We start from the raw sequence: 26,156 nt of genomic DNA on the forward strand, positions 1-26,156 counted from the left end.
TTAGTTTATGTTCCTTCCATATCTAATTTTTGAGGATTTTTACCATGAAGCCATTATCAATCTTACAAAATGCTTTCTCTGTTTCTATTTAAATAATAATACGGCTTTTGGTCTTTAGCTTGTTGATTTATGATGTTTATGGATTTGTGAATGTTGAACTACACCTTCATTTCAGGGATATATCTCATTCGATCATGATGTATGATCTGTTTGATGTATTCTTGGATTTAATTTGTTAATATTTTGTTGAGAATTTTTCCATCTATTTTCACTAAGGATATTTGTCTGTAGTTTTCTCTTTGTGTTATATCTTTCTGTGGTTTTGGCATCAGAATAATGCTGGCCACATAGAATTAATGTACAAAGTTCAATCCTTTTGGAATAGTTTCAGATGCATTGGAGTTCCTTTTTAAATGTTTCATAGAATTTGGTTGTAAAACCATCAAATAGAAGGTCTTTTCTGGTTGAGTCTGGTTGAGGTCCTTGAGCTTTCTGTATCTGAATATCTATATCTATTTCAAGACTTGGGAAATGTTCAACTATTATTTCATTCAATAGATTCTCAGTACCTTTTCCTTTCTCTTCTCTTTTAGATAGTCCTATAATATGAATATTTGAATGCTTAATCACACCTCTATATATCTTATAGGCTTTCTTAATTTTTAAACAATTCTTTTCTTTTTGTTTGTCAGACTGGGTTATTTCAAAATATTTTCCTTGAGAGCACAAATTATTTCTTTCAGTAGTTCTATTCTATTGTTGAAGGTCTCAATTTTTAGTTTTGATTTCATTGTTTGAAATTTTCCATTCTGATGAATTCTTTTTAAGTATTTCTAGTCATTTGTTGAGTTTCTCATTCATATCATGCACTGATTTCCTAATTTCTTTGAATTGTGTACCGGTATTATCTTGCATCTCATTGAATTTCTTTAAGGTCATTATTTTTGAATTCTTTTTCAGACATTTCATTCTAATCAGTATTATTCCCGGAAAACTTCACGTTGATGGGACCTTCTCTAGGTCTTGATGGGTAAGAAAAGGTGATGCTGGGTTGAATATCACCAAAAGCCTCAGTGCAATCACAAGCCATATAAAGGGAACCTTTCCCTGGTTGCACATGGTTAATCCATACCGTGCTGGTGTTCACAGGCAGTGTGGGCCTGGAGTAGGGAAGTACATGTAAGGAGTTTCCCAAGTCCTACAGGGGGGTTCAGGTAGCTCTGAAGAACAACGTACTTACAGTCACAGTCCTAAAGCTGTTGAAAAGGAAGAGTAACCTGCCCAGGTCCCACAGGAACATTGTGGGTTGAGCTGGCAACCATGCATTGGCAGCCATGGGCCTGTGGAATAGAGATTGAGCCCTTACCAGGTCTCAAAGGGCAATTGCGGGTGTTCTCAGGACATCCACAGTCCCAGAGCTGCAGGATGCTGTGGGGATAAGGATATTACCCAGATTCCAGACTTCACACACAGGTTATACCAGGGATAGTGCCCTGGTAGGTATGGGTCTGGAGCAGTGGAAAGCAGACACAGTCCTTGATATGTCCCACAGGATTCTTTGGTAACTGTGTGTTATCGGTCCAAAAGTTTCAATCCTTGAGCTGCAGAACAAGAGGATCACACAAGAGGATACTGCAGATCATACATTAGCAGACGCAGTTCTGCAACAGAAGAATGCAGATAGGAACTTTCCCGGGCTCCAGAAGTCACTGCAGGTATTTCTCATAAAACCAAAAGTCACAGTCCCAGAGCTATAAGATGCAGTGGGGTTCTTATCCAGGTCTCCAGGGGAAGGCAGACAGGGCCCTCTGGTTCTCACTGGTGAGTTCAAGTGACTCCAGGGAGTGCAACACCAGCAATCATAGTCTCAAAGCCACAGAATACAGAAGGAATTGCCCTCGATTCCTGTAGAACATGCAAGTGTGTCACTGGGGCTTTGCCCTGGTCACCCAGTATAACCCTGCACTAAAAGTTGCAAAAGGGGGATTGCTCAGGTCTCATCCTCTGGATTTGTGTATTGGCTGCTGCTCATACTGAGCCCAAGGAGCAGAGGGGGAACTTCCCTAGATCTCATAGGGAAAGTAAGCAGGGCTCTGGGGCTCGAGTCCAGTAGTTGCATAGCTGCAGGACACAGAAGGGCCTGATCTCTGCCTTATGAAGCACCCTAGCTCTGTGGACAGGAAGGAGGGGACTTCTGGTGCCACCTGGACATTCTGTTCTCTAATACAGAATGGAGTTATGAAGTGGCTGTGTTGTTGTACTTGGGATTTGGGACTTTGGAGGAGGGGGAAACTGATTTTTTTTTTTTTTAGAGAAAGCAGTTGCACAGAGCCCAGCCAGCTTTTCTAGACTGGATTTAAAGCCAGTGAGGAATGAAATTTTGCTGTTGTTAAACACCACTGGTCTGTGGCAATGGGATTGCAGAGCTTGCCTACACCTTTGCTGGGCAAGATCCAGTCTCCCCAGCTGGAGGACTAGGGGGAGGAGTTGTATTGTGCTTTCTTTCTCTTTCTATGCTAGATTTCCAGTCTGTGCTGTGTGGAGTTTGGTAATGTTACTGAAGTTTTTCCTCAATTAATCTCCTAGAAACAAAACCCTTCCTTCTCTTAAGTCAACATGGATCTTTCTATCTGCCTTTTCCATTTTAAGAAAATAGAGGCAGACTCTCAAGGAAATCTCTAACTAGGGGATATTTACCTTGCGACTATTTACAAGGTCACTGAGGGACCCTAATCTTTTTTGCCAGGGTCTGTCAAGCAGAAATGGAAGAGAAGGCTTGTGGATTATAAATATTAGCAAAGAAAGACTTTCTGTTATTTATGGAACTTTTTGTGTAGCTGCAGTAACTCTTGTTTTCGAAGTTTGATTTTCTTACTCAGCTAAGATGTACAACTTATAAACTCATTAAAATATCATAGTGGTTTAATCAAAATTCACTCAGGCTTATTAAAATAAATTGATAACCAGGACAGTAATAAAATATGAAAAAGGTAACTCTATTATTTTCTTTAAATGTGAGATACTGGTTATTTGTACTTAATTTGATGCCTAGAAGAGATCATTGTATTTATATGTTTCAATAGCATTTTTAATCAATAAAAAGGAAAAAATTAGGGGTGAACCAGCAGGTGGAAGATCAGTCTTTGTCTCTCTCTCTTCTGCCCTTCAAACAAATACATAAATATTTTTAAAAAGGAATAAGTTATTTATGGTACAATTAATATTCAATGAAATAAATAGATTTGAATTCTAAAATTCATAGAGTTTGATATTTTCATATACCCATACAATCCATACACCATCAAGATGTGAAACATTTTTGAGGACCATAGAAACTCTTCCTAGTTTGTCTTTGTTACTACCTGTACCTCAAGAGCAACAACTCTTCATGATTTCTTTGACTATTGCTTAGTTCTTTTGCTTTAGAACTTTGTGCAAGTGATAGTACACAGTATTCTAGCCCTGGTGCCTGTCTTCTTTCACTTATCATAATATATCTAAGATTCTCCCATCTATTTCTGTATGCCAGTAGTTTTTGCATTTGCAGCTACTATGAATAAGGTTGCTATAAACATTCTCTTGCTCAGTTAGTTGTGGACACATTTTTTCTTTTCCTTGGGTAAATTCTTAAGGATGGAATTTCTGGGTCATATCCAGTTTTATAAGAAATTGCCAGACCAATTTTCAAAGTAATTTTACCAATTTATACTTCAGCAGTGTATGAGTTCCAGCTTTTCCAAATCCTTGGAAACATTTGACTTTAAGTCTTTTTGTTTTTAGTCACTTTGGTAAGTATGTAATGGTATCTCATTGTGAATTTTATTTGCATTTCACTGAAACTCTTTATATGTATTTGTTGGCCAATACTTACTTTGTGAAATGCCTGTGTAAATTTTTTTGTCTGTTTTAAAATTCAGTTTATTTTTCTTATTATCATGTTGTTGCAGTTGATTTTGTGTATATATTTTCCAATCAATTAATTTTCTACTGAATTTCTTGATAATACCTTTTAAAAATGATTTATTCACTTATTTGAAAGGCAGAATTACAGAGAGGGAGGGAGGGAGGGAGGAAGAGAGGGAGGGGGGGGGAGAGAGAGAGAGAGAGAGAAAGAAAGAAAGAAAGAAAGAAAGAAAGAAAGAAAGAAAGAAAGAAAAATCTTTCATCCTCTGGTTCACTCCACAGGTGGCTACAACAGCCAGCAATGGGCCAGGCCAAAGCCAGTAGCCAGGAGTATCTTCTTGGTCTCCTATGTAGGTGCAGGGATCCTAGCAATTGGGCCACCTTGAGCCAATTTTCCCAAGCTGTTAGCAGAGAGCTGGATCAGAAGTGCAGTAGCCAGGACTCAAGTCAGTGCCCATGTAAGATGATGGCATCAGAGATGATGGTTTTACCTGTTACACCACAGGTTCAGCCCCAGCACTACATGCTTTAAAGTTCAGCTTTCTACTAATTTAATCTGCTAATTTAAATTAGTTGGTAGAGGGTTTAATAAAACATGGAGAAGCAATCCTAGTTAAGAAGTTATGGAAATAATCTGGGAAACATATTATCATTTTCAGTGTGAATAAGAAGACAACATGGCAAATTAATGGCAGATAAGAGTGCTGAATAAAGCCAAAATGCTTAATTTATTGAATACAGATATAAGAGGGAGAGTAGGAGATAAAAACACATGCTTATAGTCAGGTTTCTGTGGTGAGCAACTGGGTGGATCTTAGCTTTGTCTACTGCAACTGAAGTATGTTTGTGGTTTAAGAGGGTGGAGAACTAATTTAGGTCAGGTGAACTTGAGCTGCCTCTGAGGAAGTTAGACCTACAGGGGGTCGTCAAAGTGTTCATGGAAAATACATACTATTAAACTACATATTGGTTTCAATTTTTTTCATAAAGTTTAAAAATTACCCTTGTATGAGCCTTAATTTTTTGGGGGTGGAAGAGGCTTTACTGAAAATGAGATGCGGAACTTTTCAGTATGAAAATGGTATTTACCTCCATGGGGTTAAATGAGTTTCATGCCTCAGGAAAATTGCCCAAGCGCAAGGTGAAGCAGTCTCCATGGGCTGAGGGTGAATGACAGAAGCTGGAGGCCAGTGACTTGTGGGTTGGAGAAACAGTTGCTCAGTGATTCAAGAGCTAGGAGGAGTGCTCCGTGTTTTTCAGTCATCTTAGGAGGCTCTGTGCCTCCTGCACATTCTGAATCTCAGGCTGCTTCAACAGGAAAGCAAGGCAGGAGGAAAGGACTTTAATAGAGAGCAGTGATAAATTGTATTCTGTGTCATAAAACGCATTCATATACTGTTTCCTAATTGGTAATGACATTCCTGGAAATTATTTTGATTATTAAAAAGCAGAATATTTACTAATGCTAACAGGAAATAAATAAAATCTCATTTCATTGTTACCTAGACCTTTCTTTTCCTCTCTCAATTTTAATAGTAAATATTAAACCTTTGTCTTTCCAGTTCCCAAAACTTTTGGGTCCTAATGACTAAAGCTGTCAACAACAGACAGCTCTGACTATTTGACTAAAAAGTACAAAACCTATCAACAACGTTTAATTACATTTTTTTTTGGTTGAGAGCACTTGAAAGAAATTTTCTCTTATGCATAGCTGCTTATTGCTTCTATTGAAATATTCAAGCTGGTGAAGGAGAATACTGATGACAATAACCACATCAACTCCCAAGAGGAAAATAATGCTGGATTTCAGGGATCACGAATTATTTTCCAATATTGTCAAATACCACCCCCAACTCCATCATGTATTTAAATAGTAAACATCTTTGAAATAAAAACAAATATTAAATATTTATAATTCACACTAGTCATGGTTCATAATCATGATTTTGTGAGATTTCTCCAGAAATTCAAGAAGCTAAAGATTGTGATGGAGTCATTTTCCAGAGTATAAGAGACACATGTGGTGCTGGACGACTGTGTTTTAATAATGAAGTCGGGCCTCCAATATAAACAAGGCCCTTCAAAACAGACAGGCAGTTAGACGTGCTAACTGCTGTTCAAGGCATCTCTGCTGTGCCCCAAGAAAGCTTTCGGGTAAAACTATACAGGTACAAAATTATATTCACCATTTCTTGGATGAGGTCAGAGAACTCCAGGACCAGGTCAATCAAGGACAGAATTTCTGACCTCGCATAGATTTGTGGAAATCCTGAATGTTGTCTTTCCTTTGTCTGATAGCTCCCAATCTCTCACTGATTCTGGTTATACCATGTATGTTTAATGTACTCATTCATTTTGTCTATATTGGAATAGAAGCTCCACACAGCTGTTAGGCAAGGCTTCTAGTCCATCATGTTGGATGATGTGACGAACCTCCGGACCATACAAGACAGCCTTTTCCAAGGGCGTCCTTAAAAACTATAATACAGACAGTAAGAAATGAATACCCGGAGGGCTGGTGCTGAAGCTCAGTGGGTTAATGACCTAGTCTGAAGCACTGGCATCCCATATAGGCACAGGTTTGGGACCCGACTGCTCCACTTCCGATCTGGCTCCCTGCTATGGCCTGGGAAAGCAGTGGAAGATGGCCCAAGTCCTTGGACCCCTGCAAACGCGTGGGAGACCCAGAGCACACTCCTGGCTCCTGGCTTTGATTGGTGCAGCTCTGGCTGTTGTGGCCAGTTGGGGAGTGAACCAGCAGATGGAAGACCTCTCTCTCTCTCTCTCTCTCTGCTTCTCCTCTTTCTGTGTAACTCTTTCAAGTAAAATAAGTAAGTCTTAAAAAAAAGTAATGAATACCAACTCTATACCCATATGTTAGCTGAAAGAAAATACAGAAGAAGGAATTTGATTCATGCTACCCCTTTAAGATTATACTTTACTTCTCTTGAAGGGGACTGTTAAAGTAGCTAGGTAGATATTAGCCTATGTGTGTGAGCAAGGCTGAAGAAAAATGGGAACTTTTATGTTGTTGAACGAGGAAAGAAATGAAGAAACAAACCTTGGAAGCAGACCAACATTTATACATCAAAAGTCTGGCCCTTTTTTGATAACCTTGTTGGGTGGGTTCTAGCCCTCTCCTGGGAGAGCTTGGAGGACTCATTGCCATCCTGCAGAAATGGGGATATCAGGTCCTTTATAAAGTTCTGGGAGGAATTTCAGGAATCCCATACCCAGGAAGCCCTTCAACCAGAAAGAGTGTTGAGAGGAAGAGAAATGATGGCCTATGTCCATATCCATAAAACTCCAGTCTAAAAGTGCACTGGGCTCTCAGTCCTTTACTGGGATGCCTGTCTGGTCTGTTGGCTGTATTCTCTTCATTAAACTTGGCTAACATGCTTACTGCTACCAATAACAACACAATAACAAAAGTGAGAGAGCTGTGAGCTGTACTGCTTTTCCACTTATTTTACATGTTTGCTTTCCAAACACTGTTTTAAATGGCTTTTTCCTTTGTATGACTCAAGGTGTTTGAGGAACCTCTATTGCAAAAAACACCTTCTGGGTATACGTATTATATATTAAAATAATACAACTCTTCAATATTATTAAATTCGTAGTCATCTGGGCATAAGAGTTTTCCTTCTCATTGTTTATTCCCTTTCCCTGCCTTCCACCTTGTGAAATCCTCATCGTATGTGCCATCTTTATGCGTCCGACTATTTAGAACTTTGCTTTTTTCAGGGAATAATTGGTGCTAAATGTCACCTGTACAAAATAAATCACACTACTTTTTAAAAAAGAAAACAAGATCTTTGATAAATCTTCATATTCCCAGAGTTGCTTTTATATTTACCTTGGTGCCAACACTTAGGAAATGTTTAATTGAAGGAAGAGACATAAAGTCCCACACATGGGGCCCAGCCTGGAGTAAAAAGTACAGTTACATTGATTCCACCTTAGAGCTTCCATAAAACATCAAAGTGTTTACCCTTCTTTTCCAACTTGTTTCCCAAATGGAGAGGCCATTTACTTGATGATCCACAGCAACATTGACTGTGGGGCTGGAGCTACTCTCAAGACTTTTTAGCCAAGCTATTAAAGACAGGGAAGGGCACAGTTAAGTCCATTGCCAGGATGTGTATGAATTTAAGTGGTAATCTGTGAGCAAATTGAACTCTTTCCAAGACAGGCAAGCACTGAGCTGGAAATAAGGGAACTTTCACCTTAACACGCCCTTGGCTCTACCACTAACTATGTGACCTTGGCCAAACCTCTTCTCTTTTCTGGGCCAGGTTCCTCATCCCTGAAATGTTGTATGGGCTCAGAGCTCTGGTGTCCAGTAGAAATGATTTATTTGATTCATGTTACACAGCTCCCTCCCTCCTTCCCCTTCTTCTCTCTCTCTCTCTCTCTCTCTCTCTCTGTTTAAAGATTTTATGTATTTATTTGAAAGCAGAGTTACAGAGAGACAGGGGCAGAGAGAGAGAGAAAGAGAGAGAGAGAGAGAGGGAGAATAAGAGAGGTCTTCCGTTTGCTGGTTCACTCCCCAGATGGCCGCAGCAGCAGGCACTGAGCTGATCTGAAGCCGGGAGCCAGGAGCCAGGAGTCAGGAACCCTTCTGGGTCTCCCATGTGGATGCAGTGGCTCAAGGACTTGAGCCATCTTCTAGTGCTTTCTCAGCCCATAGCAGAGAGCTGGAGTGGAAATGGAGCAGACAGGACTTGTACTGGCGTCCATATGGGATGCCAGCACTGCAGGCAGCAGCTTTACCCACTACGCCACGACGCCGGACTTCCTCACTCTCTCTTTCAGTCCATTCCCTCCTCCCTTCCTCCCCTTTTTCTCTGCTTCCCTCCCCCTCTTCCTTCCTTTCTCCCTTCTTCCTTCCTTCCTTCTAGCTTTTAGTCAAGTACTCTTGAACAATGAAAACTGTAGATTATTTTATATATAATTGTGTTTCCATCCTCCCAGGAGAAATGAGAAGATCTGGCAATACAGAGCCACATGGCAAAACCAGCTGGAACTAAAGGGACAGTGGTGCTGTCCCTTTAACCTTGCATGTGCATTCTCCTGATGGTCACAGTGCCCACAGGACCTCCTGCCGCATTCACGTGGTGACCTCTGTAAGCACTAGGTTTGAGACATAAGGGATTTTAGGCTTGAGCTCTCTCAGGTCCCTTCTTTCATCTCAACAAGGCTGTAGTTCTCAGTGGGCAAACCGATAATTACATCTTATTTATATTGCCATGTCTTCAGCCTGGCAAATAAGCTGGAAAACCTTAGTACAAGACCAGACTTAATTAACTTAACCAGACTTCTTTTCTTCCCTGTATTTTCCTTGTAGGTGGCAGACTTCCTTCACCATGCATCTTTCCACATCTTTCTTTGAAGGCAATGGCTTTCCCTTTTAACTATCATAGCCGCATAACCAGATGGTGCACTTAAAGAAATTGGCCTTCTGCCCTCCTTTAGTACTGGTTCTTTAAAACTTGCAATACTGTATCTTGTAAATTTAACCAACTCCAGCTTAAATAAATCCTAAAAGTATGTCCTAATCCTGTAGGGAAAAAAGTAGAGAGATCCGAAAGCTTTTTCCTAATGCCGTCTCTACTTTTCAGCTATTCCTCTACCTGCTTCCTCTCTCAGTTTCTACCTCAATGCAGTTTCTTCCCTTCTTTTTCTCCATCTTCCTTCCTCTTACCTCTGCTCACTACTCTCCCTTTCCCATGCCCCTTCTTCCCCCTGGGCCTTGCTTCTCTCCTGTCCGTTTTGCCTTCTCATCTCCCTAAACAACAGAGAGCCCACGGAGGCTGCTTCCAATAAATTTTCCATGTTTTGGTGCCAGAGGATTATTTAATATATTTTAACGTGTTTTTCCACCAGACAACATACCTTGCAACATTTAAAATCTAATTGAAATTGGAGTTAGTTCAGTATTACCAAAGGTGAGAGTTTTTCAAATACGCCTCATGGAAGGATTCTGCACAAATATGATATAAAGCTTGCCTCTGGAGGCAGGGTTAGTACTTAGGGCTATGACTCGTGATATCTTCTTGTTTGGTAATTCTGTCTAAGGCTCACACTTTAATTGACTAGTTGTGTTTGTCTCTGAATGATGATTCTTTGAAGCATTGTGAAAACTTGGTCATTTCTCTTTCTGAGATAAATTGCTATTTCTGTGTTTTTTGAAAATAATGTATAACACTTATACATTAGGAAAAGAGCCCTTTTGATTGGGTGTTACAAAGAAGAATGTGACATTTCAGTTTTCTCTCTTGATTCTGCCTTGAGTGCATTACAGATAAACTTTAGGGTGCAGGCATCTTTCCGACTGGAATAGTGTTGATTTCTATAGGTGCCGATTATGGTCTCACTGCAGTACAGGGTTACTTCTTGTCTTTCCAGTAGATGTGAGTCTCTAGGTAACATTTATGCAGAGGCAAAGGAATGATTTCTCCAGCAGCTCTGCTTTGTGATTCAGGGTCAGTCCTTGCGTATTCCTCTCATACATACTCTACCCATTGGAAAAAAAATAAATACAGCAAACCAAATAAAGGTTTCCCATGTGAAGCTGTCTGTCCTAATCAGAAGACACTATTTTTCATTGGTTCATTTCCTGATAAGTCCACATATAATTATACTGGTTTATAACTTTAACTTAAAAAGAAAGATGAATTTAATAAAACTTATTGGGTCTTCTAATCAGCACAAAGGTTTCTTTGACTTGTGGTATATTTTAAAGCAAGAAAATATGCATGAACACATGTGATAGTTTATAAATGGACTCTGTTGAGGTGGTGGGAGCCTTGGCTTTGGAGCCAAACACCTCTGATCTAAATATTGGCTCTATCTTTGATTTTCATATGATTCACTTACTTACTACATATAAAAATCTTGACTAATGAACCTATCCTATGTTAGTCTCAGTTTTATAACTTGTAATATGTGGATAATAATGCATTCATTTTTAATAGTTTGCTATAATATTTGAATGTGAAGTACTTAAAACCATGCCTTATCATTCATTAACACTCAGCATTTGAGGTGGGTCTTTTTATTTTTGACAGGCAGAATTAGACAGTGAGAGAGAGACAGAGAGAAAGGTCCTCCTTCCGTTGGTTCATCCCCCAAATTGGATGCTATGGCTGGCGCGCTGCGCCCATCTGAAGCCAGGAGCCAGGTGCTTCTCCTGGTCTCCCATGTGGGTGCAGGGCCCAAGCACTTGGGCCATCCTCCACTGCCTTCCATAGCAGAGAGCTGGACTGGAAGAGGAGCAACCGGGACAGAGTCTGGCGCTCTGACCGGGACTAGAACCAGTGTGCCGGCACCGCAGGTGGAGGATTAGCCTAGAGAGCCACTGCACTGGCCGGAGGTGGGTCTTTAGCCCATTGATTGAACTGCTCACCTTCCATATTAGAATGTGTGAGTTCATGTCCCAGATCCACTACTGATCCAGCTTTCTGGTAATGTACATTCTAGGAGGCACCAGAGGATGGTCTAAGTACTTGAGCTCTTGCCTCCCACTTGTAAAGCCCTAACAGTTTCTGGCTCTGTTCTGAGCATTTGGGCAGTTAAGTACCAGATGGAAAATCTCTCTCTCCTTTATGTTACTTAAAATAAATACATAAATACCTGAATCAACATTTATTTCAAGCTACCTCACAATTTGGCTAATATTCTTTTTTTTTTTTTTCTGAGTAGTGTCCTTTGAAGAAAGTTACTACTACCCACTAACATTTTGAATTTGTCTGTGGTAAATTCTGCAGGCATTTAAATAATTGTCATTTTAACCTTCCTCATCTTTGAGACTTGTGTTCGATTTACCTAAGGTCCATATGGTATCTTTGGAGTCATGGTACCTGGACCCCAGAAAGCTCCAACAAGACTTTGCATGTTGAGTGCCTGGGGCTACATATCCTAGCACGTTAAAAACCTGCCACCATCTTTTTGGAATGCAGATTTTAACATGGTGAATAGGTGGGATTAGAGTAGGTAGACAATTGAAATTATGTTGGATTATGCATGCGGATTTTTATCAAAAAGCCTTGGTGGAAGTTCTTTCTCTTCCAAGTGGATCTTGATGTTAATCTGTTGCATGGTCTCATTAAGTTCCTTAAGATGTTTGTAGCTATGTTGATTTCTCTGTCCTCTAATCTGAACATTCTGGGGAAACCAAAATGCTGAAAAGTTATCCTAATAGTGGTACTGTGTTTAATGAAATCAAATTAAATACTATATATGAAAGACATGGAAAATCCCAAAATCTAAGCTTGATAATTAAGGTTTCTGTTTATTAATCCATCACCTTGGAAAACCACCAGTCTGTACCAAGATATGTGTTAAATGTGGTGCTTTGCCAATGTTATGTCTCATTATACCCTGAACTATAACAATATTATACAAAAGAAGAGACTCAGGCTCAGGGAGGTTAAAACAGCTTATTCCTGACTTACTTATAATGTAGTCTATAGGGGATATTCTTTTCATATACCTTTTTTTTTTTTTTTTGATAGGCAGAGTGGACAGTGAGAGAGAGAGACAGAGAGAAAGGTCTTCCTTTGCTGTTGGTTCACCCTCTAATGGCCGCCGCGGCCTGTGCGCTGCGGTCTCCTGGTCTCCCATGGGGTGCAGGGCCCAAGCACTTGGGCCATCCTCCACTGCACTCCCGGGCCATAGCAGAGAGCTGGCCTGGAAGAGGGGCAACTAGAACAGAATCCAGCTCCCCGACTGGGACTAGAACCCGGTGTGCCGGCGCCGCAGGCGGAGGATTAGCCTATTGAGCTGTGGCACCAGCCTCCATATAGTTTTATGAAGATAATTGCTGTTGAGTCACTTATTATTATTCATCATAATCTGCAAACACAGAATAAAATTCCTTTACAGTCTCATTTCAAAAAGGGACAATGAAGTTCTCAAATGCCCACTTGCTTTTTTTCTAAAAAATTTTCTTTTTGACTTAATTTGATCAGTACCATCCTAAAACTCACTGGTTATTTCTATTCTGCACACCCACTTGAGTTTCACTTACAGAAGCCCTGTCCAGAGTTCAGCTGAATTCCTACTACCATTTGACCTATGCGTATTTGGCAGCCTTGGCTATAAAACTGGCAATGGCTTTTATTCTTCTTTTAGTTTATGGGAAGTTTCCCTTCTTTCCAAGCTTCCCATACCTCCTAGAAATCTACCAGCTTTTATATATTTTGAAGTTAGATAATAGCCAAGGAAATTACCTCAAAATGTCTCTAAGGATTGGCTGTATTCAGTGGAGTAACTACCAGTCTGTCTTGACATTGCCTATTTTTCTGTAAAAATTGCCCAATTACAAGACAAGGGGGTAGTCTAAAGTTAGGAACTCTGTTCAGGGAAGACTTGACCAATGGGAGGAATTCATATGTAATATGGTCAATATCGGGATGCTGGAGACAGGTGTGCAAGCTGTCATTCAGAGTTCTGAGAGCTAACTGCATCTTTTAAAGCTGTTCCATAGGAGCATAATTTTGCTATTTCATATTTAAACTTTGGAAATACCATATTATGGCTTTTAGTCCATAGGAGGGCAATGTTGAGCTGCAGGAAAAATCCTTCCGATAGTTTTGCAAAAGAACATATAGAACTGATTAATTTAAAATTAATGGATTGCAACAAATTTAAACATATTACTAGATGACAGTTATTTAATAATGTCCCACATTGCATACTGACTGGCTTCATGGTTGTCACACTAGTAGTTAATTTGTAAACTGATGTAAATCATCTATGTCGCTCAGTGCCAAACCATGCCTGTCTGTTTGGAGAAGACTGTATTTTTATTTTTTTTTAAATTTTAAATAATGGAATAGCTTGAATTATTTATAAGTAGAATATTATTTTAAAACATGTATTTATTTAATTGAATGTCTAAGTTACACAGAGAGAGAAGAAGAGACAGAGACAGAGAGGAAGAGAGACACATACACACAGAGAGATTGATCTTCCATCTGCTGGTTCACTCCCCACATGGCTGCAACACCCAGGGCTATGTCAGGCTGAAGCCAGTAGCCTTGAGCTTCATTCGAGTCTCTCATGTGGGTGGCAGGGGCCAAAAACAGTTGAGCCATCTGTTGCTGCTTTTTGCAGGTCATTATCATGGAGCTGGATAAGAAGTGGAGAAGCTGGGACAAGAATGGGTGCCTTTGTGGGATGCTGGCTTCATAGGTGCTAGCTTTACATGCTATGGCAGCCACAACACTTTCCAAAAATATTCTTTTATATTTCTATACATGGTCTGCAACTGGTATCTTTGCTTTAAGAAATAAGATTTATTACCATTAGAATTTCCAATCTTCTGCAACACCTCTTCTTGGGTCAGCATTTCAGATTGCTTTTGACCAAATGCCATTTTAAAGCTCTTAGAACAATGAGATAACCAAATTTAATGTTTTCTGAATTTTATTTATTTGAAGGGAGGGATTACCCATTTGCTTGCTTACTACCCAAATGCCTGAAAGAGCCGGGCCTGCTCCAGGACAAGCCAGGAGCAGGAATTCAGTCTCAATCTCCAATATGGATGGCAGAGATTCAACTACTTTAGTCATCGCCTTTTGCCTCCTGGGGTGTGCATCAGCAGGAAACTGGAATAAGGAGTGGGTTCAGGATTTGAACCCAGGAACTCTTCTATGGAATGTGGATTTCCCAACAATAGACCAAATGTCCATCTCTAAGAGTAATATTTAAGGTGAGTTATAAAGAACAGAAACAAAAAAATGATAAATTATAGCTAAATTTAATGAAACTTAGTCACATGGAAGAATTTTTTTTATAAAAGGAGTCATGACCACTACTAAAACATTACTGTTTTAGGTTGTGTCTCAGGCAAGCCTGTTTTGCATTTTTGAAGAAATCATTGCATATGGAATTTAAAGGTAAACTGTGTTTGTGTGGGAAAGTAACAAGTTGTATGTTGCTATGAAGGCTTATCTTGACCATCTTGTTTACCAGAACATAGCAAATGCTGCTGCCTTAAGGTACAATCTGGCTCCAAAAGCATGGCGCATTTTGTATGATGTTTACTTCCTGACTCCAAGGAAGGAATTAATTACTGGCTCAGTAATATTAATAATAGCCAATTGTTATTGGATCCATAGTAAATGCTAAACACTCTTGTCTATTGCTAGAAATTAAACTTTACAACACTGCTATAAATTCTTTTATTAATATAATTTGCTACATGAAGAAATTAGTCTTCAGTATTATAGCTTGTTTATGGTCACCAAGCTTCCTAAGATACAGTGCCAGGCTCACTCCAGGGGCTTCCCGTCTCTTCACCACTTCTGAATTAAAAGTAGAGCAGATCAAAGACTGGGAGATGCAATGTATATGATATTTCCAGGCAAAAGGAGTGACTTGGATACTTCCTTGGTTGTTTTGTTTAATGTAATGCTCTAGGTAGATGTGGGGGCACAGAAATGGATAAGGATATCAACAAGAAACAATGTTATAGGCTTCTCTACTCCCCTACACAGGCATGTTTTACCACTGGGTATGATAGGGTTTTTGTTCTCTTTATATGTTGTTAGTATAATGCATCATAATCCCCTGAAGGGCAGACACTGCATCTTAGAGTTCTCTGTAGCTTCCATTGTAGCATTGTTAGATTTGGGAAAAATAATCGGTGACTGAAAATAATTATGCAAGTGTTAAGAGGCAGGTAAATATAAAGTCAAATGCAGCGCTGATACAATCTTCTGTCTGCAGTTTGGAGCTGAGTAATATCTGTGGGAGATTTGTTCTGCTTGTTTACAACCAGGAAGTATAGTTTGCCTCTGAACTTCTGTTTGGATGATTCACCTCAACTGTATCAGAGAAAGTGGATTTTAGGCAATGATTAGTAGATATGTATTTCTCTCTATTTATTGACTTAAAACTGAGACATTCCCTGACTTTCTACTCTGAACACTAAGATGATATGATTATTCAAACCTGTACAGTTTTCTAAATAGACATTTCGCAAATTGTACAGAGCTCTATTTTCCTATGCAATTTAAATTTACCAGTTCTCTTCTGGAAGGAAGTGGCACTTAGAGAACTCCTGTAAAATTCTAGTCGAATATTGAATGCTCACCTTCGAGCACTGTATATTGATTAATTTTATGAAATCGAGAACTCCACATACAAGAGTTCTTTTAAAAGAAATTTCAAAAGGGAGGAGTAATTTCTTATGACAAAGAAACCCTCCACAGAGAGAACACTGGTGCAACTCTGGGTGTGTGTGTGTGTATAATAAGAGAAGGAACACAAAATATGTCAGTTTTAACAAAGTATGAAAAAAGTAAAGAAAGATAAAATTCAGAGAGTAATCAGGAAAGACAAATGGACGGGGGACTGGATGGATTACAGCAATTTGCACAGTCATTTTCCCATTTTCTCTTTCATTCTTAGCCCATTAATAAAGAATTCTAGTTGAAGATGTGCAGCATTAAGTTCTATAGGTCATTTCAATGACTCTGCAGCTGTGTGAGTACACAGTGCAAGCAACGCCAACACTGAGCTGGCTCTGCGTCACGCTGGGACGTGGGGTCTGTTTGTATGTCTTGTCACACTTCACCCAGCAACGGCACCCTGCTTTCCCTAGAGAACTCCTGCCCTTGGGTTTCTTCCCTGAAGTTAAACGTGGAGGAACATGGATGAATATAGAAAAAATTACCAACATTTGAGAAATATGAGAAAGCTCCAAATCTGTTGGTTCAGTTCCTAATGTCTACACTGCCTGGGATGGGCTAGGTTGAAGCCAGAATGCAAGGAACTCAATCAGATCTTCCATGTGGGTGGCAGAAACGCAACTACTTGAGACATCACTGCTGCCTCCCAAGTCTGCATTGGCAGGAAGCTGGGGTCAGGAGCTGAGCTGAGCATCAAACTCAGGCACTCCACCCAATGCAGGAAGTGGGTGTCTTCACTGCTGGGCTAAATGTTATATCCTATAGATTTTTTTATATAAGTTCATTTATAATAACTGTGAATTGCATCATTTACATTATATAATTTATTCCTAGAGGCATGGATTGAAACTCATGTTTCTAGGCACAAATCAACAAATTTTTTTTTGAAATTTGATTACATTCAGGACCATTCAAAGCTAAAGGGCTCACCTTAGCCAAAGGGTTGAGGATAGCAAACATAAGTTTAATAATTTTAATCTAATTTTAATAACTCAGGATTTCAGAGCTTTTCAAGTATAATTGAAACGACAACCATGTCTGTATGAGCTACAGAAAATCTCCCCAGAGTGAAGGCTTATTTAATGGACACAGTTGCCCTCTGAGATTAGAACAGGTTCTGAGGAGGTTATTCAGGAAATGAAAGACCTGAATCTTGAAGGCCTGGCTATCTCACAATTAAGAAATTAAGACATTATTAGAATGGCTAAGATCTCTATTCCTGTATAAATAATTTTTTATTTTACAATAGATTCACAGTTTTTTGCAATATTTCGAGGATGGTAGAATTAACATATATATTATCTCAGTTTCTCTTTTTATTCATAACTTCTATTCTAGTCACATTCTGGTCTTCACTCATGAACCAATAGATATATTATTACTAGATAAACTCCCTTCTTCATCTATATTTTATTACTTCTTTCACTAATGTTCTTTTTCTGTTGCCAGATCCTGTCCAAGATAGCAGGTTGCATTTAATTTTGTCTCCTTAGGCTCCTCTGGGCTATGGCAGTTTCCCTTATTTTCCTTGATTTTTTCATGCCTTTGACAGTTTTTGAGGGGCACAAGTGAGGTATTTTGTAAAACGCCTTTCAATTTTTTCAAATTTGGCTTTTTCTGGTGTTTTTCTCAGCTAAGGGGGTTGATAGTTTTTGTTTGTTTTTGGAGAATGGCCATAGAGACGTAATGTCACTTTCAAATGTATTGACATTCCCTACTGTCAGTGCGACTCATCACTGGTGATGTTAATGTTGGTCACCTGGAAAAGGTAATTTCCCAAGTTTCTCCATTGTTAAGTTCTTCGTTTCCACTAGTTGCATTTTCGTATTGCACTGCTTAGAAATAAATCAGTAAGCATAACTCATGCTTCAGATGAGGAGTGAAGCTTTGCCTCCTTGGATTTGATTTTATTTATTTCAAAAGCAGAGTTAAGTGTAGAGAAGGAAAGATCTTCTATCCCCACCAATGGCTGGGAATGGACCAATCTGAAGACAGAAACGAGGAACTCCATCTGGATCTCCCACGTGAGTGTCAGGGACCCAAGCACTGGGCCATCTGCTGCTGCCCAGGTGCATAAGCAGGGAGCTGGACCAGTAGTGGAGCAGCTGGGAACTAACCAGCACTCTTACAGGATGCTAGCTTCCTGGGAGACATCTAAACCAGCCGAGTCACAACACTGGCCCCTACACAATTTCTTACTTTCTGGCACTATAGGAGGCCGTAGGTTCATCTTACACCAGCCATAGAATCACTCATGTCTTCAAGGAGAAATGGGGGAAAAGTATTAGAAATCAAGAATGGAGCATGAGGTGTGCAATCATTTCCAGTAATCACTTTTAAATTGTTTCTGGCTGGTTATTTTCTGTTGGACGTTTTTTAGAGAAATTTTCATTGAAGGTTTATATCTGCCTTAAACTCAGTGGAGGTGGAAAGACTTGGATCTCAGTCAAGAGGCAGCCAGGAAGATGGAGGTCATTTACAACATCTGTTCCTGTGGTAACAGCAGCCAATAGGTACCAAAGTCTCTGCAGGGGAGTGGCACTTGCTTCCTATCACCCAAATTCTGTGGTTAAAGCAAACCTCTTGGTCACATATAACTTCAAAGAAATGAGGGCATGATTTCTTAGCAGATACCAAGACGATGAAAAGCTATGTTTACTTGGGGAAAATCATGAGTTTCTGCCACAATAGTACTTATTACATTTTTTTTCCAATTGAATACAAATATCCACTTTAGGGAAGCACAAAGAGGAGGCAAAAATTTGTATTATTAATATATTTTATTTAACTCATTGTAGCCAAAATATTATCATTCAAAACTTATTCAGTATAAAATTATTGATGAGGTATTTTATACTTACTTTTCCATTTTACAATTTTCAAATCCAAGAGGTATTTGACTCTTAGAGGACATCCTCAGTTTGGACTAGTCACACTTCAAATGATGGCTATGTGTGACTAGAGGTTACCTTTTAAAGCACATGTAAAGATAGCATCTGCCACATAGTATGCATTCCACACCTATGTTTCTAACATTAAGTGATCATAACACATAAATAGTTCTAAGATAATTTTACTTCATCATTTTAATAGCACTTGGGTCTTGGGATCCATCTCCTCGAATTCTCTTTCTGTATTTCTCCTACTTCTTTCAATATGACCTAAATTTCAGAGATACCCATGAAAATTAGAGTTCAGAACCCCCAAAGTACAGGAAACAAAAGCAAAACTAGATAAATGGGATTGTATCAAACTCAGAAGCTTCTGCTCATGAAAGGAAGCAATCAATAGAATGGCGAGACAGCCGAAAGGATGGGAAAGAATATCTGCACGCTCACTCTCTGACAAAGGATTAATATCCCGAATATATCAGCAACTCAAAACACTCAACAGCAAAAACGCAACCAATCTGGATGGAATTGGGCAAAGGACTTCAATAGACAGTTCTCAAAAGAAGAAATTTAAATGGCCAACACACACATGAAAAAATACTCAGCATCAACAGCCACCAGTGAAATGCAAATCAAAATCACAATGAGCTATCACCTCATTCCTGTCAGAATGGCTGTGATCCAAAAGCCAGACAGTAACAAATGCTGGCAAGGATGTGGAGAAAGGAGAAAAGATTTTTTTTTTTTTTTTTTGACAGGCAGAGTTAGACAGTGAGAGAGAGAAAGAGAGAGACAGAAATAAAGGTCTTCCTTCTGTTGGTACACCCCCCAAATGGCCGCTACAGCCGGCGCGCTGTGCCCATCCGAAGCCAGGAACCAGGTGCTTCCTCCTGTCTCCCATGCGGTGCAGGGCCCTAGGGCTTGGACCATCCTTCACTGCACTCCTCGGCCACAGCAGAGAGCTGGACTGGATGAGGAGCAACCGGGACAGAACCGGTGCCCCAACTGGGACTAGAACCCGGGGTGCCAGTGCTGTAGGCGGAGGATTAACCTAGTGAGCCGCGGCACCAGCCCAGAAAGGAGAATACTTACACACTGTTGATGGAATATAAATTAGTGCTCTCACTGTGGAAAAGAGCATTGAGAATTCTTAAAAAAGTAGAAATAGACTTGTCATATTACCCAGCAATCCCATGACTTATATATCCAAAAGACAGGAACACAATATATCAAAAAAATACCTGCAGCATCATTTTTATAGCAGAACTGTTCAAAATAGCCATGTAGAATCAACCGAGATGCCAATCATCAAATGAATGGATAAGAAAATGTGGCACACACACACACACAATGGAATATTATTTAGCTATAAAAATGAAATTCTATCATTAAAATGGTTGCAACTGGAAATATCAAGAGTAAAATAAGCAAGACACAGTAAGACAAATACTGTACATACTTTCTTATATGTAGTAGCTAAAATTAAAAAAATTACTGTGTGCATCAATATTGCTGCAAATATAGTTTAATTGAACTGTTTTAAATTTTGTTGAATTGTTAATTTTATATTGTAGTATATTTAATATATTTCTACAATTTTAATCTTCTGTGATTATTTAAAAATTTACTTTATGAGTAAAATTGCAATATTTTCATTTGATTATTTATAGTTCTTGCTTATTTTTTGCTGGACTATATTCTCTTAATTTTTGCTTGTTCAAGTCTTTTTAGTGTAACATTAAGCTTTTGTCTATAATGTAAGTTAAAAATATTATTATCTCAAAATTTAAAAAGGAAAGGGGGGAATATCATTAAATCTTAGAATTATATCTGAACTTTTATTAAATCTGATTGCTTTATATTAGTTTGATAATAAGAAATCAAACAAAAAAGAAAAATTTTTTAAGTTTTTATTTATTTATTTGAAAGGCAGAGTTATAGAAAGAGAGAGGAAGAGACCAAGAGAAAGGTCTTCCATCTGCTGGTTCGTTCCCCACATGGCCACAATGGCCAGAGCTTGGTCAATCTGAAGTCAGGAACCAAGAGCTTCTTCTGGGTCTTCCACATGGGTGCAGGGCCCAAGCTCTTGGGCCATCTTTCACTGCTTTCCCAGGCCATTAGCAGAGAGCTGGATTGGAAGAGGAGTAGCCGGGACTTGAACCAACACCCATATGAGATGCTGGCGCTGCAGCTGGAGGCTTAGCCTACCATGACAGAGTACAGGCCCCCATGAAAATCATTTTAAGTGTCTCATTTATCCAAAATTTTTCTATTTATGGATTTACAGGGTATATATAAAATTCCTTTTTTTAGGAAATTTTTAAGTGAAAATATTTCATGCATTTTATATATATATATATATATATAAATATGCAGATTTAGGAGCATAGTGATACTGCTCCCCTATTCTCCCTCCTGCTCATGCTCCACCAATTCCTCCTCCTTCCTCTCTTATTCCCTCTCTTAGTTTTTACAATAGTCTATTTATAGATTACACTCATAAGATTAATGCTATACTAAGTAAAGAATTCAATAAATAGTAAGAAGAAAAAAAAAACACTATTCCTCAATAGTAGAGATGAGTGTTATAAACAATTATTGAATCTCAAAATGTCAATTTCACTCCTGCACATTACATTTTTGGTACTCTATTAGTTACCACAGATCAGGGAAAACCTGTGGTATTTGTTGAGGACTGGCTTATTTCACTAAGTATAATGGTTTCCAGTTGCATCTATTTTGTTGCAAAAGACAGGATTTCATTATTTTTCTATAGTTGAGTAGTATTTCATTATATACACACATGAATATTTATATATCTCACAATTTCTTTATATAGTCATCAACTGATGAACATCTAGGTTTATTCCATATCTTAGCTATTGTGAATTGAGCTGCAATACACATGTGGTTACAGATAACTTTTTCATATATTGATTTAATTTTTAGAGTAAATTCCCAGGAGTGGGATTGCTGGGTCCTATGCTGTATCTATTTTCAGCTTTCTGAGGTTCCTCCATAATGTCTTCCACAATGGCTGCACCAGTTTACATTCCCATCAGTAGTGGATTATGGTACCTTTTTCCCCACTTCCTTGCCAGCAATTTTTGTTTGCTGATTTCTGTATGAAAGCCATTCTAACTGGAGTGAGGTGAAACCTCACCATGGTTTTGATTTGCATTGTCCTGGTGGCTAGTTATCTTGAGCATTTTTTCATGTGTCCCTTGGCCATTTAAATTTCCTCTTTTGAGAAATTTCCTGTTCTACTCCTTTGCCCACTTCTTAGCTGGATTGTTTTTTCTGTTGTGGTTGAGTTACTTGAGCTCTTAATAGATTATGGATATTAATACTTTATCTTTTGCATTGATTCTAAATATTTTCTTCCAAAATGTCAGTTTCCTCACTTGTACATCTGACCTTCCTTGCTACTCCATGGTATCCCTCTTCCTTCTGTAGAATTTCCACTGCAAACTTCTCTCCAACTCTCCCTTGGGAATGCACCCCACCCCCCCCCACCCCCCCCGGTTTTCTTTTGCTATTTTATCCTCATTTAAAGAAGTACATATTTTCCCTACTCAGCCATCTTGGAATCCCTTCACATGGTGTATATTTTCATATTCATATGTAAAAGTTCTGTATTTGTTCCTATAAAACATTTTTGCATATTTAGGGAGCACTGGGTTTTTTAGCATTATGCAAATTTAGGCCATGTTTATGGAATTTAAACACGTGGCCTACACCCAAATTGATGTTAAAGTGTGATATTAAATTCAAAGGTTACACCCAGGAGCATATGAGCTGATGAATTGTAGCTCTATGACCTATACAGTTATGTCTATAACTGCTCAACAAATCTCTGAAATGAAAAATAGCTCACAATTGTCTCCACACTTTCACTTTTTAATCTTACATTTTCTAAAAGTCAACAATCTGCCTGCTCTTTATATTCATTTATTTGAGAATTTTTGATACAATATAGATCCAAAGTCTGAACATGCTAAATAAAAAAGGTTGCAATATTATGGGCCACAAATAAGGGATATCCTTAAGCAAAAATAATGTTAGTGGCAGATGTGTAATAGTGGGTTAATCTATCATTTGGGAAGTCCACATCCTATATTAGAATGCCTTGGATTGAGTCCTGCCTCTCTTTCCATCCAGTTTCCAGCTGGTGTACACCCTCGGAGGCAATAGGTAATGGATCAAGTATGTGGGTCCCTACTACCCATGTAGGAACCCTAGATGGAATCTCAGGCTCCACTCTTCATCCTGGTCCAGCCCTGGCAATTGTGAGCATTTGGAGAGTGAACTAGTTGATGTGAAATCTTTTTTTCTCTCTCTCTTTTTCTCTCTGTCCCTCTGGTTTTCCAATAAATAAATAAAACTTAAAAAAATCAGTTTTTTTTTTTAAGAAAGACTTACTCATTTACCAAATTCAGAATCATTTCCTGACACTAGATATGTGGTCTTTGATTTGAAAAAATAATACCCTCCAGTGCAATAACAAATCTCTCATGAATTACTAAAGAGGATACTTCCAACACTGTTGTTTATATGAAAAGGGTGTAACCTGATGTGTTACTTTGTTTTTGGGTTGTGATAAAAAAAATGGCTAGTGGTTTGGCAAATAATCTCTTCTTATTTGATGCATTCTAAATTCTTAATTATACAAGAAGGTTTATTATAATGTAGTGTTAATTTCCTTCTGAGTTGTAGTATTAAACAACTTTAATCAGGGAAGAAGGATGTTGGTTTGGGCTGCCAGAATGTAGATCACCCTTCCAGCTACAGGAAGTGTAATTTGCTGAGAGGCCACAGCTGCTCTGCACCCCTCTGCAATCAGCCCAGCAGGCTACTTCCACCCAAGGACTGAACACAGAAGGGACAGATGCTAAAGCAGAAAGAGTTCTGGGAGCCATAGGATTTCTCTGATAGCCTGCTTTGGCTTGAGGGCCCCTGAAGTCTTTGCTAAACTTTCCTTCCACGCCACTATGAAACCCTTCTCTTGTCTTTTATTCTTTTCTTTTGGAGATACGTGACTTTCAGCTCAGTTCTCTCGGGCTTTTCTGGCTCTGTTCTATTTTTTTAATCATATAGGCATTTCCTTGAATAAAATCCTTATAGATTGAATCCACTGTTGACATCTGCTTTTGGGAAGACCTGGAAAACAATCGATTTGGAATCATTTGCCTTTTTCTGATTTTGGATTGAAGTTATCCCCTTATCAGAGCATGGTGGTAGAGCAGTGTGAAGAGGAGTCTCGTGGTGTTGATGAACTTGGTTTGGGGTAAAATGTGTCAGCATCACAACAGAATGGGACAGTGGGTATGCAGTGGCTGGGCATGGGCCAAGATGGACTTCAGGGAGCAGGACAATGGTAACAATGAGGAAATCATTGCATGTAGGTGGAATTGAATCAAAATATAATTTAAGGATGATAAAAGCCAGGTTTGTCATGCTCACAGGTGCGAGTCACAAATATGGAAAGGTGGGGCCGGTACTGTGGCATAGTGGTGAGGCGGTGGCCTGCAGTGCCGGCATGCCATATGGGCTCTGGTTTGTATCCTAGCTGCTTCTCTTCTGATCCAGCTCTCCGCGATGGCCTGGGAAAGCAGTAGAAGATGGCCCAAGTCCTTGGGCCCCTGCACCTGCATGGGAGATCTGGAGGAAGCCCCTGGCTCCTGACTTTGGATCGGTGCAGCTCCAGCAGTTGTGGCCAGTTGAAGAGTGAATCAACGGATGGAAGACCTCTCTCTCTCTACCTCTCCTTCTCTCTATGTAACTCTGACTTTCAAATAAATAAATAAATCTTAAAAAAACAAATATGGAAAGGAAGAATGTTGTATAAAATCTCAATTGTATCAGCATAAACAAGATAATCTTTAAGGTGGAAATGCAGTTGTAAATGTGTGTATAGACACAGTATTGTCGCTCCCCCTCTTCGTGGAGGAACGACACAGGACCCTGCGCTGTTCTTTCGTCTGCTCGGCCCTCCCCGGGTTTGCTGCTGGTTCTTCCCGGGTTGGCTACTGTCCCTTCCACCTCCGTGGAAGGGCGGTTCCCCCTGGCCGCTTTCCCCACTTCCGCAGGGGAGCGGCACACCGCCGGCCGGATTTCTCGGGGGCTGCACAGGTGTTCCCCTTAGATGTTCCCCTTAGATGTTCCCCTTAGATGTTCCTGGTGCATGCCGTCTCTCTCCTCCTTTATAGTCCTCCTCCGCCAATCCTAACTCGGCTGCCCACACGCCGAGTACGCTGCTCTCCAATCAGGAGCAAGTCCTACAGTTTATTGGTTGAACTGGAGGCAGCTGTGCGGAAGCTGTTTACTTCTCTCCCAGCGCCATATTGTGGGAGAGCAGATGCATAGAATAAGTCTTAATTCCAGTAACTCAGTCCAGTCCGGGCTGCTCCCCACAAGTATGAGTTCCCCAACTCTGTCTGAAATGAGAAATATCCTAATAATGACCATACCTATCATTTAGATGTTATGTTTTACAGTCAATGTAATAAGAGGTACAGAACTTTTATTAGCCTGATAAAAATGTTCAAGAACCAATAGTGGTGATGGGTGCACAGATTTGTAAATACAGTGAAAAATGAAAAAATTCCAGCCCAGGTAGTTTCACTGGTGAAATCTTCCAAATATTTAAGGTCAAAACAATCTGAATAAGATCAATCTTGTACAAAATTCTCCAGAGAAAAGACAAAAGGGGGAATTATTTTTAGTGCTTTATGAGACCAGGATAATCTTAATGCCAAAATAATACAATAACTTTGCAAGGAAAGAAAGCTAAGGCTAATCTCAAAACAATACAAATGATTTATTTTAGGAAGTGGGTTACATAGTAGGAAATCAATCAATATACTTTCCAACCCTTATCCAATAAAGGAGAAAAAATCATATGATTAGCTCCATAGATGCAGGAAAATAATTTGATAAAACTGTACAACTGTTTAGTATATAAACACTTAAGAAATTAAGAATAGAAAGATATTCCTTTATCTGATAAAGCTCATCTGAAACAATAACAATCTGACATAATGAGAAATTACTGACCACTTTTCTTTCTGAAATTGGAAATGAAAGGAGAATGTCCACTACTGGCACTTCTATTTCAATATCACATTGAAGTACCCAGGTAGTTTAATAACAAAGCTAATGA

The sequence above is a fragment of the Oryctolagus cuniculus genome, chromosome 4 (assembly GCF_051225735.1).
Source record: "Oryctolagus cuniculus isolate XC-2025 breed Fujian yellow rabbit chromosome 4, ASM5122573v1, whole genome shotgun sequence".
Lineage (NCBI taxonomy): Eukaryota > Metazoa > Chordata > Mammalia > Lagomorpha > Leporidae > Oryctolagus > Oryctolagus cuniculus.